Raw genomic sequence first — 17930 nt, forward strand, 5'->3', positions numbered from 1 at the left:
AACTACTAATTCAATTATTTAATAATCGGTGCAAGAATTTTGTTAGGGAGTCACATATGTCTTTTCTTTGGCCTTTTTGAAGTATTTTTTTCCAATGACTATGGTGTGTACTTCTGTAGGCATCTCAAAGGAAAGTACTACAGCATACTGAATGTTTGTTTGTTGTATAAGTACTAAAGGAAGGCAGATAAAATTGAGTTCTCTTTTAGTCTAATTAGGACTTCAGTAGGTATTCAAATGTTTAAAAGCTTCCATCATTACTATATCTTGCGTCTGGGAGATTTTGGTTTTCTCTACTAGGAGAGCACCATATAAATTTTATCACTGTGTAGATTGTAATTTGCTCAAACAATTGTCACTTATGTTCTCACCATTAACTAAAAATCTTCCCATTCTGCTTCTCTGTTTCAGAGTTGAATCTTAATTCCAATCCTTCCTTCTACATTACTTCTATAAAATCTAATTTTTGGTTTGTTTTTGTGATGCTGATTCAGGTTTTACCTTGTCACCATTGTAATCTATGCACAAACCTATCAAGTGTCTCAGAGATAGTCATTAGATTATATATTTGCCTTATGTTAAAAACTGAAGCTTATGTTTTTTGAATAACTGTATTCTATGCATTGCTATTCTTGGCAACTGAGGCCATGCCACTCTCACCTTTCATTTTAAGAAACCACATCATTTTTTCCTGGGACCAAATGATATCTTCTCATAGGTATATTTTTCTAACCCTAATATGATTATAATTTCCTCCCAATTTTTGCAATTCTTTATCTTCTTAGGGATATACAATGGAATAATTATGTGGAAAAATGGAAAGCATATTGGCTTTGGGTCTGGAATATAGCTTTACTATTTTGTTCCCATGTGATGCTGAACATATTTCATTTCCCTGAACTGCATTTTCCTTTTGCATAAAAGGAGCATAATATCCAATATAGGATAGAGATCAAAAGCACAAACTCTGTATCTGTGTTGTCTAGTTTGAAGCTTGGCTCTGCCATTTTCTGTGTTACCTTTGGTGAATTAGTTAACTCTTGGTGGCTCAGTTTCCACAATGGAAAATGAGGAAATAATATCAAACTCATACGGTGATTGTGAGGAATACTCACACACGCACACACACACACTTGCTTTGACTTTCAGATTATGATGGAGATTCATAATAAAGCTTAATATACTGGCACTCTTTAAGTGGTGGCAGAGGTGAATATTTGTGTGTGTGTGTAATGATGCTTTACGTGTAGTTCAGGGGACTGTACACTTTTTTGGAAAAAGGTCAATGAATATTTTGGGCTTTGTGGCACATTTACTCAACTGTGCCATCATATAGCAACAGTAACTGTAAAGAACATGTAAATAAATGGCCATAGCTTTGTCCCCATAAAATTTCATTTACTAAAAACAAGCTTCAGGCTATGTTTGTAAATCACAATTTACTAACCTCTGATTCAACTGATATCTAACATGCAGATTTGATGACATCAAGCAATTATGCCTTTTCTTCCCAAGTTACATATAGTCAGTCTCTGTCGTTTGGTTTCTCTGCTGGAATTTCTCTGCTGGAGTCTGACAAGTTTCTATTTTCAGTGGTTTGACAAACAAACATTCCTAACTGTGTGCTAAAGTCAGTCTTACACTGTTAATATAGACATAATGAATAGAATTAGCAATAATATTTTAGAATCATACCTGCTCATAATAAAAAGAGTTTCTATAGTTTATCATGATCTCTGTTGAGTATTTAATCTTACAACTGCTTTTTCAGGAAACATATTTAAATCCTGCTCCTTTTCTCCAGGCTTGGGGTCCTTCACAATGTTCTGTCATATCAGTGCATAGTTCATGTACTACGGACAATGGTCAGTGTTACAGTTCTTGATTTATTCTTCTTATTGGAATCTTCATATTGACATTAATTTATTGCAGCCAAAATATTGCCTTTGACTTAGATCTATGTCATAGTTTCTAGGTATAAATCACTACGTGTATGCTAAGTCACTTCAGTCTATTCCTTTGTGACCCTATGGACTATAGCCTTCCAGGCGCCTCTGTTCATGGGATTCTCCAGGCAGGAATACTGGAAAGGTTGCCATGCCCCCCTCCAGGGATTCTTCCTGACCCAGGAGTCAAACCTGCGTCTCTTGTGGCTCCTGCATTACAGGCAGATTCTTTACTACTGAGCCACCGGGGAAGCCCATAAATCATTATCTTCTTCAATATACAGTATGCGGAATTTCAGTTTGTAAAACTGAAATTTGCACCCAAAAACATCTTAAGATTGGCATACATTGTTGTGGTGCACGTGTTAATGTGCCTCTGAATACAAGGAGCATGATTGATTAAGGGGTTGAACTTCTGTGTCTTGAAATCCATCACTGCTTCTGTATCAGGCTTCCCATAGGCTGCTTGTCACCAGCGACTGAGTACAGAAGGGAGGCCATTTTCTGGGAGATCTGTAGCTCATCTACTGAACAACTTTGGCTCAAGTATTCCCCAGTAGAGTTTGCCAAACTCTTGGAACTCACTCTATTGTGTAATACACTAAGAAGTACTTTCCTTCTGTCTTTGCCTTATCTAGAGGCAGGCCTATATCATATATGATGGCTGTACACACCTCTGCAGTCTTCCTCATAGACATTGCCCCTAATAAATCACTTTATCATATATCTTCTAGTCTTTCAGTCCTGTCAGACTCTGTGGGACCCCATGGACAGTAGCTTGCCAGGCTCCTCTGCCAATGGAATTCTCCAGGCAAGAATACTTGAGTGGGTTTCCAGTTCCTTCTCCAAGGGGTCTTCCCAACCCAGAAATTAAACCTGAGCCTCTCACATTGCAGGTTGACTCTTTACCATCTAAGCCCCAGAGAAGCTAGCTGATTTTGACTTGGGGCCAGCTTCTGGGTGATCTATCAAATGGCAGACCTAAAATTAGAAGTATTATTTTGCTATCAATTTTTGGAGATAAGCAAATATTTTTAAAATAGGTGGATAGAGAGCATTGTTCAAGAATCCAGAATATATATAAGCATGGAAACATTGTTGTGGGGGAAGCAAAGTAGAATAAGAAGCATGTTTTCAAGGAAAAGTAAGGATTTCATTAAGATTTTGATTGTAAAATGATTCATACAAGACATGGAATAACTTGTGCCTTGTAAACACTTGTAAGAATGGAAGGACCTCATCTTTCCTCATGGAAATTGAGCAAAATCAACTGCTTAAAAAGTATTAATAAGCAGTTGTGGTAATTCTGCTATTCACTGGACACTGTAGACACTGTGCAATTGATTGGTAATATCCTAATGACATCTCTTTCCAGTTCACCATTTGTAACTTGAGAAATAGCAGCCTTTTGTTGTATTTTCCAAATCACTCTGTCATTTTTTTCTTAGGAAATTTATTTATTTTGACAGGTATCCTAGATAAGAAAATTCTGATGACCATTACCCAGCAGCTTTATATTTGAAGGGGGAATCTTCTTTCAATTCAGTTCAGTTCAGTTGCTCAGTTGTGTCTGACTCTTTGCGACCTCATGGACTGTAGCACTCCAGGCTTCCCTGTCCATCACCAACTGCTGGAGTTTACTCAAATTTATGTCCACTGAGTTGGTGATGCCATCCGACCATCTCATCCTCTGTTGTCCCCTTCTCTTCCCACTTTCCATCTTTCCCAGCTTCAGGGCTTTTTCCCGTGAGCCAGTTCTTCACCTCAAGTGGCCAAAGTATTGGAGTTTCAGTTTCAGCATCAGTCCTTTCCAGTGAATATTCAGGACTGGTTTCCTTTAGGATGGACTGATTGGATCTCTTTGCTGTCCAAGGGACTCTCAGGACTCCTCCAACACCATGGTTCAAAAGCATCAATACTTTTGTGCTCAGTTTTCTTTATAGTCCAACTCTCACTTCCATACATGACTACTGGAAAAACCATAACTTTGACTAGATGGACCTTTGTTGACAAAGTAATGTTTCTGCTTTTTAATATGCTGTCAAGTTGGTCATAACTTTTCTTCCAAGGAGCAAGCATCTTGAAAACTTAATCGATACAGTAACATATAAAATAATTTATGCTTAAATAAGTGAAAATATAATATACAAAATGATATGTCCATTATAGTTACTGTGTTAACATGTATTTATGTATGTGTATACAAAATTAGAGCTTCCCTGGTAGCTCAGCTGGTAATGAATCTGTCTGCAATGCAGAAGACCCCAGTTTGATTCCTGGGTCAAGAAGATCCCCTGGAGAAGGGACAGGATACCCACTCCAGTATTCTTGGGCTTCCTTGATGGCTCAGCTGATAAAGAATCTGCCTGCACAAAACACTCTCGGATGTAAGTCACAGCAGGATCCTCTATGACCCACCTCTCAGAGTAATGGAAATAAAAGCAAAAATAGACAAATGGGACCTAATTAAACTTAAAAACTTTTTCACAATGAGAGAAACTATAATAAAAGTGAAAAGACAGCCTTCAGAATGGGAAACGATAATAGTAAATGAAGCAATTGACAAAAAATTAATCTCAGAAATATACACGCAGCTCATGTAGCTCAATACCAGAAAAATAAAAGACTCAATCAAAAAATGGGCCAAAGATCTAAACAGACGTTTCTCCAAAGAGATACAGATTGCTAACAAACACATGAATAGATGCTCAACATCAGTCATCATCAGAGAAATGCAAATCAAAACCACAGTGTGGCACCATCTCATGTTGGTCAGAATGGCTGCTCTCAAAAAGTCTACAAACAGTTAAATGCTGGAGAGAGTGTGGAGAAAAGGAACCCTCTTACACTGTTGGTGGGAATGCAAACTAGTACAGCCACTATGGAGAACAGTGTGGAGATTCCTTAAAAAACTAGAAATAGAATTGCCATATGACCCAGCAGTCCCACTGCTGGGCATACACACCGAGGAAACCAGAATTGAAAGAGACACGTGTACCCCAATGTTCATTGCAGCACTGTTTAGAATAGCCAGGACATGGAAGCAACCTAGATGTCCATCAGCAGTCGAATGGATAAGAAAATTGTGGTACATATATACAATGGAATATTACTCAGCTATTAAAAAGAAGTCATTTGAATCCATTCTAATGAGGTGGATGAAACTGGAGCCCATTATACAGAGTGAAGTAAGTCAGAAAGAAAAACAGCAATACAGTATATTAACGCATATATATGGAATTTAGAAAGATGGTAATGATGACCCTATATATGGGACAGCAAAAGATACACAGATATAAAGAACAGACTTTTGGACTCTGTGGGAGAAGGTAGGGGTGGGATGATCTGAGAGAATAACATTGAAACATGTATATTACCATATGTGAAGTAGATCACCAGTCCAAGCTCGAGGCCCCAAACTCAAAGCTGGTGCACTGGGACGGCCCTGAGGGATGGGATGGGATGGGGAGGGAGGTGGGAGGGGGGTTCAGGATAGGGGACACGTGTTCACCCACGGGTGATTCATGTCAGTGTATGGCAAAGACCACCACAATATTATAAAGTAATTAGCCTCCAATTAAAATAAATTTAAAAAAGAATTTGTCTGTAATGCAGGAGACCTGGGTTCAATCCCTGGGTTGGGAAGATCCCCTGGAGGAGGGCATGGCGACCCAGTCCAGATTCCTCGCCTGGAGAGTCCCCACGGTTAGAGGAGCCCGGTGGGCTATAGTCCATGGTGTTGCAGAGTCAGACACGACTGAACGACTAGGCACAGAACATACAAAATTAGAAGTTCATAATAATAATACATGTTTGTGTTATATGGTGGGACTAAGTGATTTATTACTTCTGAGTTTTTGAAAATTTGCCTTGTATTGACCATTGTGCTTTAAATATTAAACATTACAATCTAATAGAAACTTACATATTGGGTGGCCATGTGTTAAAATTATACATAGTAACACATATACATAAGAGTTTAGAATTCTTTTGAAGGTAGCCAATAAAATACTTGACTTTTGTCGATTAGTAATTAGGTAATTAGGAAACAGTAGTTGCTATATATATTTTACTTGAGTATCATTCCTTCTGAAGTAAAATAGTAACTTTTCTTCTTATTTTGGAAAGCTCTGGGGTGTTGGTAATTTTAATTATTCTGTAACAAATTTTATTGAAAATTTAAATTTTAAATATACCCAATTTCAATCTAATCATTCCTCATTCTCACATTTGCCCTTGGGACAAGGTCCCCAATTTCAGTATTGCTCTAAAAAAGGTTAATAGACTTGAATTATAGATGGAATACCATTTTTCTTGGCTAATATTTTAGTGTAAAAATAACCAAATGACATATTTCATGGTGTTTCACACTTCATAAAACACTTTCATTACATTATCTCATTTTATTCTCCTAAGTTTTTTGGAATGCATGGTAGAGTTATTTCCATTTTACCAGATGAGTACACACAATTAAGGTGCAGTGAAATCAGGGTTCAATCTTGATCTGACTCCAGGTAAATCGAAATCAATGGCAATCAAAATGTAAATGGAACATTCACATAAGGATATATACTAGGAATAGACACACTAGGGAGAGTGAAATTTAACTCAGAGCTATAATCATTTATTTGATTTATTTCAGGGTCTTGTACTAATTAAATAATTCTCATTTTTTTATGTTGAACTTTGAGAAGTTTAAAGAATGCTACACAGTAGTAAAATTGCAAAAATAAAAATTTTAGACATAACCCACAAGTCCAAAGCAAACATGATCAGTTTTATGTGTTTACTTGTTTTTTATTTTTTCCTATAAGCAGTGATGATTGTGTGAAAGGCATAATACTTTTCATGATAGAACCTCACATGCTTAGGAGGAGTAGGAGTAGAAGGAGGTGCATAGACCACAAAATGCAAAGGATCAAAGCCTTTTGTCTTTGTGGGCGAGATATTTTCAGAGAGTCTTCTGTCTAGACTTCAAATCTAGCATAACCCTTCCTGTTTCCGAGCAGAGAAAAAACCCTGTTACAGAGAGCACAGAGAAAACATCAGTTCCTGGATACCAGTAGCTTTGAGGAGAGTAAATCTTCTTTGGCTCAAGCATTTCACAGACTTGCGAACCAGAAAATTAGGAACAGGCAGTCACTAAAGCTAAAGAAATCCAGTTGAAAATTCTATATTTGAGCAATTGCGGACTGAACGAGTATATTCACAGTAAACATATGATTGTGTACTCTGCTTTTTTATTTACATTGTACCATTTATTGCTTATGAAAATTATACCCATCAAGCGATCTGGAAAAGATGCCATACTGTGTTAGCTTAGCTTTTAAAACATGGTCTTTCGATTTCAAGACATTTAACTTTTAAACGCCCTTGAAATTTATTTAAGTGAAGATTGTGAGTAATGAGATTCAATGGGGTGTTAACATTTTAATAAATAATCTCATGATTTATTAAAGAATAATTTCTATTTCCTTGTCAGTCATCTTTCTTAAATATTGCATTCCTATAAATGCGTAGAATCAAACTATTTTAGTCCAGTGAACTATGTATGGTTCTAATCCTGTGCCAGGGCCATTCTTTTGAAAAGAAATCCTACATGAACCCATTGCTATATCATTACCTGCCTCTGTCCCTTTGACATTTCCTCACATTGGTATAGAAACAATGTCTGTCCTCCTATGTAAGACCACCCCTACGTGCACCTTGCTCTGTATCTATTTATCTCTGGAATTAAAGGACTGTGCTTCCTAACCTCATATCTCTGCTTCAAACTTAGTTTTCCCCTCCCTGCTGGATCATTCCCAATGGCATAGGAATATTTTGTACTTTATCCAATTTTACGAAAATAAACAACTCCCTTGACCCCACATGGCCAACTACCCAAGCCATTTCTCTGATCTCCTTTGAGATAAGACTAATCAAGAGTCCTTCAAACTCTCTGCCTCTAATTCCTGTCTTCTGTTCTCCCATATATCCATTCCAAGCTGGATTTTCTCCACAACATTCTAATGAAATAGCTCTGGTCAGAACCACCAGCGACCTACACATTGCTGAACGCAGCAGTTAGTCCTTGATTCTCATTTTACTCAAACAGCATTTACTAGAATAAAACACTTCCTCACTCTTGAGTCTTTCTTTGCTCAACTTCTGGGAATAAACTACCACTTGCTTTTCTTGCATAGCCCTGGTCCCTCCTTTTTTCTTTTCTTTGCTGGCCCTTCCCTGTTCCTATTTGCTAAGCCACTACTTCAAAATTTTAAATCTCTCTCATAGTTTTTTGAACTTGGACTTTGGGTTACGGTGACTCTTGCACTCCATTGGAATTGACAGGGGTCATTTGATGCCATTCACCTGGTGGCTGATCTGGTTTGAAAGTTTTCAGAGTGATTTCACTCATGTGCTTGTTGCCTTGGTGAGTATTTCTGGAAGTCAGAGTTCAGCAGAGTTCCTCTACCTATCGACTTCTTCCAGTAGTCTCTCCGCTAGAGTGATTGGACTTTATTCGTGGAAGCTCTGACTCCAAGAGACCAAAGCAAAAGCTGTCAGCCTTTTTCAGTTTTTGGCATTGTGTCATCTCTGCTATGTACTTTATTGGCCACTGCAGGCACAGATTTAAAAGCAAAGGAAATGGAGGCCGCAATCATTGGGAGGAATATCAAATAATTTTCTGCCATCTTTAACTTTTCACATTCCTCAAACCTTTGCCTGATAAAATGCTGGAGTATCTTAGAGGTCAATCCTTAGAAATTTTTTCTTCAGTATGTCTACTTTTTTATGAACTCATCCAGTCTCTTGGCTTTAATATCATCTGATACCCTATGATTCCCAAATAATGCATTTCCATATTAGAGTCCAGAAACCAAGACTCTTTGATATCCAACTTATATCCATTTCAGTTTTTCAACTTCTGTACCTAGATCTCTAATGAACATCTCAAACTTGCCATGTTCAAAATAAAACTACTTATTCTTACCCTGAGATCTATCCTCTTCTCTTCCTTCTGCTTCTTCAGTCCAAAACACTTGAGGTCATTCTTGACAGTTCATGTTCTCTCACATTCAATTTCTAATTCAGTAGAAACTTATTTTGGGACAATGATCACATGTATTCAGATTCTGGCTACTTTATACAACTTTCACCACTACCACGCTACACATGGATATCACCAGATAGTCAATACTGAAATCAGACTGATGATATTCTTTGAAGCCAAAGATGGAGAAGCTCTATACAGTCAGCAAAAAGAAGACCAGGAGCTGACTGTGGCTCAGATCATGAACTCCTTATTGCCAAATTCAGACTTAAATTGAAGAAAGTAGGGAAAACCACTAAACCATTCAGTTATGACCTAAATCAAATCCCTTATGATTATACAGTGGAAGTGAAAAAAAAAAACTCAAGGGATTAGATCTGATAGAGTGCCTGAAGAACTATGGATGGAGTTTCATGACATTGTACAGGAGGCAGTGATCAAGACCATCCCCAAGAAAAAGAAATGCAAAAAGACAAAATGGTTGTCTAAGGAGGCCTTACAAATAGCTGAGATAAAAGAGAAGCAAAAGGCAAAGGAGAAAAGGAAAGATATTCCCATATGAATGCAGAGTTCCAAAGAATAGCAAGGAGAGATAAGAAAGCCTTCCTCGGTGATCAACGCAAAGAAATAAAGGAAAATAATAGAATGGGAAAGACTAGAGACTTCTTCAAGAAAATTAGATATATCAAGGGGAATTTTTCATGGAAAGATGGGCACAATAAAGGACAGAAATGGTATGAATCTAACAGAAGCAGAAGTTGTTAAGAAGAGGTGGCAAGAATACACAGAAGAACTGTACAAAAAAGATCGTCATGACCCAGATAACCATGATGGTGTGTTCTCTCACCTAGAGCCAGACATCCTGGAAGCAAAGTCAAGTGGGCCTTAGGAAACACTATAAACAAAGCTAGTGGAGGTGATGGAATTCCAGTTGAGTTATTTCAAATCTTCAAAGATAATGCTGTGAAAGAGCTGCACTCTATATACCAGCAAATTTGGAAAACTCAGCAGTGGCCACAGCACAGGAAAAAGTCAGTTTTCATTCCAATCCCAAAGAAAGGCAATGTCAAAGAATGCACAAACTACTGCACAATTGCACTCATCTCACGTGCTAGCAAAGTAATGCTCAAAGTTCTCCAAGCCAGGCTTCAACAATATGTGAACCACGAACTTCCAGATGTTCAAGCTGGGTTTAGAAAAGGCAGAGGAACCAGAGATCAAATTGCCAAGATCTGCTGGATCATCAAAAAGGCAAGAGAATTCCAGAAAAACATCTATTTCTGTTTTATTGACTATGTGAAAGCCTTTGATTGTGTGGATCACAGCAACCTGTGGAAAATTCTTCAGGAAATGGGAATACCATCACCTGACCTGCCTCTTGAGAGATCTGTATGCTGGTCAAGAAGCAAGAGTTAGAACTGGACATGGAACAACAAACTGGTACCAAATTGGGAAAGGAATATGTCAAGGCTGTATATTGTCACCCTGCTTATTTAACTTATATGCAGAGTACATTATGCAAAATGCTGGGCTGGATGAAGCACAAACTGGAATCAAGATTGCTGGGAGAAATATCAATAACCTCAGATATGCAGATGACACCTTACTTATGGCAGAAAGCAAAGAAGAACTTAACAGCTTGTTGATGAAAGTGAAAGAGGAGAGTGAAAATGTTGGTTTAAAACTAAATATTCAGAAAACTAAGATCATGGTATTGGATCCCATCCCTTCATGGTAAAAGAATGGAAAAGATGGGGAAAGAATGTAAACAATGAGAGACTTTATTTTAGGGGGCTCTGAAATCACTGCAGATGGCAACTGCAGCCATGCAATTAAAAGACACTTGCTCCTTGGAAGAAAAGTTGTAACAAACCTAGACAGCATATTAAAAAACAGGACATTATCTTGCCAACAACAATCTGTCTAGTCAAAGCTAAGGTTTTTCCAGTCATCATGTATGGATGTGAGAGTTGGGCTATAAAGAAAGCTGAGCACCAAAGTATTGATGCTTTTGAACTGTGGTGTTGGAGAAGAGTCTTGAGACTCCCTTGGAATGCAAGGAGATCCAACCAATCCATCCTAAAAGAAATCAGTCCTGAATATTCATTGAAAGGACTGATGCTGAAGCTGAAACTCCAATACTTTGGCCACCTGATGCAAAGAACTGACTCATTTGAAAAGACCCTGATGCTGGGAAAGATTGAAGCTTGGAGTAGAAGGGGACAACAGAGGATGAGATGGTTTGATGGCATCACGAACTCGATGGACATGAGTTTGAGTAAGCTCTGGGTATTGATGACAGACAGTGAAGCCTGGTGTGCTGCAGTCCATGGGATCGCAAAGAGTCAGACATGACTGAGCAACTGAACTGACTGACTAAGCGCATGGCTATTATCTCTTACCTATCATTTTGTAGTAGCCTATTAGCTGGTCTGTTTTCTTTTTCCTTTATCTTTTAGAAAATAAAATCTATTCGCAAATAGTTTTGGAATGGTACTTTACAAATTGAAGTCTGCTTATGCTGTTCTGTTCAAATATTCCCATCTCAGGATAAAAGTCAAATGTGCAGATAGTCTTTTGAAGTTCCATATGTCCTGCCCTGAACCATATTCCTGACCTCATCTCATCATTCAGCTCTCACTGACTACTTGAAACTATACAAGGATCCCTTGCTTTTACTCAAACAGGCCAAGTAAATTCCCACTTCAGTACCTGGAAGGTTCTCCTCCTTTATTTTATTCAGGTCTTTGCTCTACCATCAATGTATCTGTGAGGCCATCCCTGACCTTCCTATGGAGAAACGCAGTAGCAAAACCTCCCACTTTGAGACTTCCTAACTTCAAGAATTTCTCACCATTTTATATTTCTCCATTGTGCTTATCTTCATCTGTTTCCTTGCTTACTTTTTATGATCCCTCCCTATCAGAATTTGAGCTTCATGGAGAGAGATTCTTGTTAAGATTAAGGCTCAGTTTAGAGTTGGCTGAAAGGAAGAATCAACATTATCTATGTTTTAACATGTACTTTCTCAGTCATTTATTTTGTAGAATATACTATGATATTTTCTTCTAGCTCATAAATATTGGTAACATTTAGAATTTTTTTTTTCAAAGTTTCTAAGATTTGATTAGGATTTATTAGTAGGTGTTCCAGCACATTACATGAAAGTGAGTCTCTCAGTTGTGTCCAACTCTTTGCAACCCATGGACTATACAGTACATGAAATTTTCCAGGCCAGAATACTGAAGTGGGTAGCCTATCCCTCCCCCAGGGGATCTTCCCAACCCAGGAATTGAACTGGAGTCTCCTGCATTGCAGGCAGATTCTTTACCGGCTGAGCTACCAGGGAAGCTAGTATCCGGTCATCATAAGACTGGGTAAGAATGCCACCCTGGCCACTTACTAGCCATGTGACCTAAGGCAAATGACCTAAACTCTCCCTAAACGTCAACTACCCTGTCTTTAAATTGGGGAAAACAGTACTACTTACTTCCTATGGATGTTATGAACATGTGATAATATAATGAATGTAGAGCACTTATGTTTGTCTAGAACATTGTAGCACATAGTAGGCATCTGATAAATGTGAGTTGCTTTTTTTTTAATGTTAAATATTTGAGGATAAACAAAATATTTCAACATTTATTAATTTTTTTGCAGTACTCAGGCATTTTTCAACTTGAAAGATGCTAAAAAGCTAAATTTAAACCAGGTTAGAATCATTTATTAATAAAATTATCCTACTTATACTGTTTTCATTCACATTTATTTCTTTTCAATATACTCTAATTGGGTCCTGTTTTCTTCCAAAATGGCTATAATTTTGGTGTAACATGTAGGCCATTTTACTCAACTTTTAAAATAGTTTCTTTAATGTCTTGACCATTTTTTGAACATACTTGTGTCATTAGGACATTGTAAAATTTTTCCTTTTCCCCTCAAATATTTATATCTTCATTTGTGGAAATTGTGCAATTTATTAAAACAAGTTATTTATACTGAAATATACTTTATGATTTTATTTCCTACTTAAGGAGTATTTGGAATTGCAAATAAAAAAAGCCAACTGATCATTTTAGTATTGCATAGTATGTTGAGATAAAGCCAGTCTGCACTATTGACTAGAATTTAGAATATTTTATGCTTATTTGCTGATAATTAGATAATGTTACACAATTTTTCTAAATTATTACATATAATTTGCATAGTATGAAATCTTACTTTTCAAATTATTTTAAATGAAAAATGGTCAGTTGTAAATGGAATAGAAAATCACACACCCATTTTAGAGTGCATATTAAATTCTGTTACAATGAATAATAGACCCTACAATAAATATGATATATAAAATTTTATAAGGAATATAATATAAACATTAGTTTTTATTAGTCAGTGTAATGAGGATACCATCTGACTATATAAACAGTAAAGGTATTACATATCTCTAAGGTAAACGAATGTTTTAAAGAATATTTCCCTATTATTAGAACAGTTTTATATTTTCTCAACTATGGGTTTATATTTGGATGTCTTTATATTTCTTATTTACTTTCAGTCTTTGAAAGTGGAAAAATAAATCAAGATGATGGTACTCATCTGTCAGTAGAACTGTCTCTTTTCTGTCACCTTCTTTGCCTTGAAAATCTGATTTGTCAGGCTGGCAACAGTGCCAGTAGTACTCCAGACACCATGGCAGACCATCTTACCCAAATGTTCAGCTTTGGTCTTTCTTGAATTCCTAGTGATACTGTGAAATCTGTTTAGATGCATATTACTTTCATTCTTCAAGAAAATAAGTTAGTATGTGGTTATGGCTAGTAAAGTGTCTGGCTCTTAGTGGATGAACTAAGACTGTATCTACTGCCAGTTGTACAACTCTGGGAAGTTGACTGAGTATCTCAAGACCTCAATTTTCTTGTGCATAAAATGAGAATGGATTCCTGCTTCCTGGAATTGTAGTGCAGAATAAATGAGATTATAGCTCTCTTAAATCCTCCCTTGAAGAAATATGCTCATTGCAACATTATTTACGATAGCCAAGACATGGAAACAAGCTCAGTGTTCATTGACAGATGAGTGGATTGAGAAAACGTGATATATAATATTATTCAACCATGGAAAAGAAGGAAATTCTTCCATTTGCATAAACATGAATTAATTTGAGGGCATTATACTTATTGCAGTAAATCAGACAAAGACAAATACTATATGATCTCACTTTTATCTGGTATTTAGCAAAAAAAAGCTAATGGAAACAGAGTAAATGCTGCCAAGGGCATGGGTGCCAGAGAACTTGATGAAGCTGATCAAAGGGCACAAACTTCCAGGGATAAGATGAATAGGTTCTGGGGACCTAATATACAGCATGGTGATCATAGTCAACAATAATACAGTGCATACTTGAAGACTTAAGAGAGTAAATCTTAACTTGAACTTTTGAAAAATGAAAAAAAAATAGTAACCTATGTTGATGATATATGCATTAACTAGCATTATTGTTGTAATCATTTTGCAATATGTACCTGTATCAATTTATCACATTGTATGCCTTAAAGTTGCACAATGTTTTATGTCAATTATATTTCAGTAAACATTTAGTATTCAGACAACAAAGACAAAATAATTCTAAAAAATAATAACAGGTCTATTTCTATGATATTGGACTTATTGGAAATATGTGCGCTGTGCTGTGCTTAGTCACTCAGCCATGTCCAACTCTTTGCCACCCCAAGGATTGCAGCCCACCAGGCTCCTCTGTTCACGGGATTCCCCAGACAAGAATACTGAAGTGGGCTGCCATGCCCTCCTCCAGGGGATTTTCCCAACCCAGGGGTTGAATCCAAGTCTCCTGCGTTGCAGGTGGATTCTTTACCATCTGAGCCAACAGGGAAGCTCTATTGGAAATATATATTTGGTTATTCATATAGTCTTAGTCGATAGTTCCTGGCTCCCAGCTCCCGGAACCCTTGGAATTTCCTGAAAGATAGTAGCAGTAACAGCATCTTCTGTCATAGAATTTGGGCACTTGTCCTAGTTCCCGAAAACCCTCAGAGTCCCATGGACAGAGGAGGTTGGCGGGCTACAGTCACGAAGAGTCACAAAGAGCTGAACACAACTGAATGGCTGAGGGGCTGAGGGTAGGGGCTGGTGTTCAGGGGAACCAACCATGAAAAGGGGGTTTCAGCTTTAAATCCCACCTCTTGAGTTTTAGGGAGAAAAGGGCCACTGGAGACTGAATCCATTACCAATGGCCAAGGATTTACTCAATCAGGCTTATGAATAGGGCTTATGAAATGAAGCTTCCATAAAAACTCAAAAGGGCAGAGTTTGAAGAGTGTCTGGCTTGGTGAATACTTGGATTTGGGGGAGTGCCTGGAGAGATCATGGAAGTTCTGTACTCCTTTCCACATACTTTCCCCTACATGATCTTTTCAACTAACTGTTGATTCGTATCCTTCGTAATAAAATGCTAATCTCATGTACAAACTGGTTTCTTGAGTTCCATGAGCAACTCTAAAAAAATTAATCAAACCCAAGGAAGGGGTTGTGGAAACCTCTACTTTATGGCCAGACTCTCAGAAGTATAGGTAGAAACTAGCCAGTAGGTCTGAAGCACATATAACTTCTGGGGTTTGTGACTGGCATCTGAAGTGGAAGGTGGTCTTGTGGGTCGGAGCCCTGTGGAACCCAATGCTACCTCTGGGTGGATAGGGTCAGAATTGGGCTGAATTGTAGCGTGCTCAGCTAGTGTCCTGAGAACTGCTTGGTGATGTCGGGGGGAACCCCTGCCCCTTTGACATTGGGTATACAGAATCTAAGAAATATTCCAATGTATTTAATTAATTTATTCAATATGGGGATAAAAGTAAGTAGAGCATACTTAATAAAATACTTGAATATTAAAATTACCCAGATTTATAAATTACTTATTTTCCATTTAGACATATTAGAGGCATTCATGAATTAAAATATAGAAATATGATTTACTGTAAGGTAGTACTGATCATAATGATTTTAGGTTCCTACAATATGGAATTCATGATCAAAATTGTATATTTTACTCCAGGTTGTAAAAGCAAAGTCTTTGGGATATTTTGCTTTTATCATCTTTTTATACCTTTCAAAAGCAAACAGATTAAATCAAGACTTACTATTAATGTCTCTCAGCTTCTTTTTAAATTTTTTATTTTATATTGGGATATAGTCAATTAATATTGTGATAGTTTCAGGTGAAGAGTGAGAGGACTCAGCCATACATGTACATGTATCCATATTCCCCCAAATTCCTCTCCTAGGCCATCCAAGCTGCTATATAACATCAAGTTCCCTGTTAGCCTGACAACATCCTATTCCACAGTTACCCACCTGTCACTGGAAATTTCCCACACTGTTTATACTTATGGACCTTTCCTTTGGGGTTTTGCATTCTGGAGTCTTTCCTATTTAAGAAAAGCATCCATCATTCCATCTGTTTCCTGGGGACATCTTAGCTCTTTACCAGAGACATATATTTTCAAACGAGAATTTTGTTGGAAGATATTTCAGATCTTTGACAGACCAGGAGATAAATGTTACTGTTTTTCTGTGGTAATAAGAAATAGTACTACCTAAATAAGAATGAATTGTCAACTCTCAAGTCATAATCAGAGTTTATGGATTAGTTCAATTGGATTAGTCTCTAAGAAAAAAAATATATACTCACTTCTGAAGTTGAATGTGGTGTTCCATTGGTTTTTAGGGAATTCATTTTATTTATTCATAATTTTGGTATTGGTACCTGGATTTTTCTTATCTTGCCTTATGATTTTTCTTATTAAATATTTTAATCTTGACGTTAAACACTCAAAGAACCATACAATTTATTTTTAGTTAAAATTACAACTATTTTTACTCCATTGTATTTACTAGACAAATATATTTTATAAGGAAATTTCAGGTTTCAAATTAGAAAATAATCTTATGTCACTTCAAATGCACAGTTAAGTGGATATAATAAGTCACTTCAAGGATTCATGGTTAAACTTAATACCAATAGCACACATTTTAGAAGATGGTTAAGCAGAGATGTTGCAGAAGAAATAGTCTTTCTGTTTAAAAAAAAAAAAGCTGTTATAATTGCTTAATCCAAATAGGGAAGAAGGCCTAAATTTGAATTCAAGGCATATTGCTGTAATACGCTATTAGCCTAATCCTTCATTTTCTTGTCAATTAAAGACTTATCTTTATTCACTGATTCACTTATCAGTAATTCGCTGGGTATTTTAAAGCTGGTTGTTAAAAATCCCTTTGTTTATGGCAATAAGGCACCATTCATTTTGTGAACTTTATAAAACCAACCTCTGCCAATTTTGCTCTTTGAGAATGGCTCTAAAGTTGTGTTCCCACAGTAATTACTTATTCCAGAGATGTTCATTAAAGAATGAAGTAAGAGGCAAGTGTTTGAAACAATTGTATCCCACCAAAGCCAGCTTTACTAAACACCTCCCCAGCATCTACAGTGCTGATGGACATTTTTAAAACAGTCCTTGAGAAATATTATGCAGAATTTATACTTTGAGGGCTATTACCTAGAGTGATACTAAATATATAGGATATTATTTTTACATTTTACATATTTAAATGAGAAATTTCAGTGCAAGTTTGGGGGAAAGCTGGAATGCTTTTTGAGTAGGAGACTGTCCATCATATACCTGCTGTGAATAGTTATGGTCATTCTAGTGTCTCTGCTGTCTATTCCCTACTCACCCACAGCCTCAGGGATGTGAAAGGGAAGGAGGGGGATAAACCCAGTGAAGTCAGCTGAATCTTAACAGAGGAAAAAAAAATAAAACCCCTGGCTTTGGAGTTGTATATTTCTTTTAGAATTGATTTGTTATTGTAGGTAAGTAGGAAGAAGAGTTTCAGTGTTTCACTGCTAAAGTGCTAGAATGTGTTCAAGTATTGCATGG

This window comes from Odocoileus virginianus, chromosome 25 (genome assembly GCF_023699985.2).
Source record: "Odocoileus virginianus isolate 20LAN1187 ecotype Illinois chromosome 25, Ovbor_1.2, whole genome shotgun sequence".
In the NCBI taxonomy this organism is placed as follows: domain Eukaryota; kingdom Metazoa; phylum Chordata; class Mammalia; order Artiodactyla; family Cervidae; genus Odocoileus; species Odocoileus virginianus.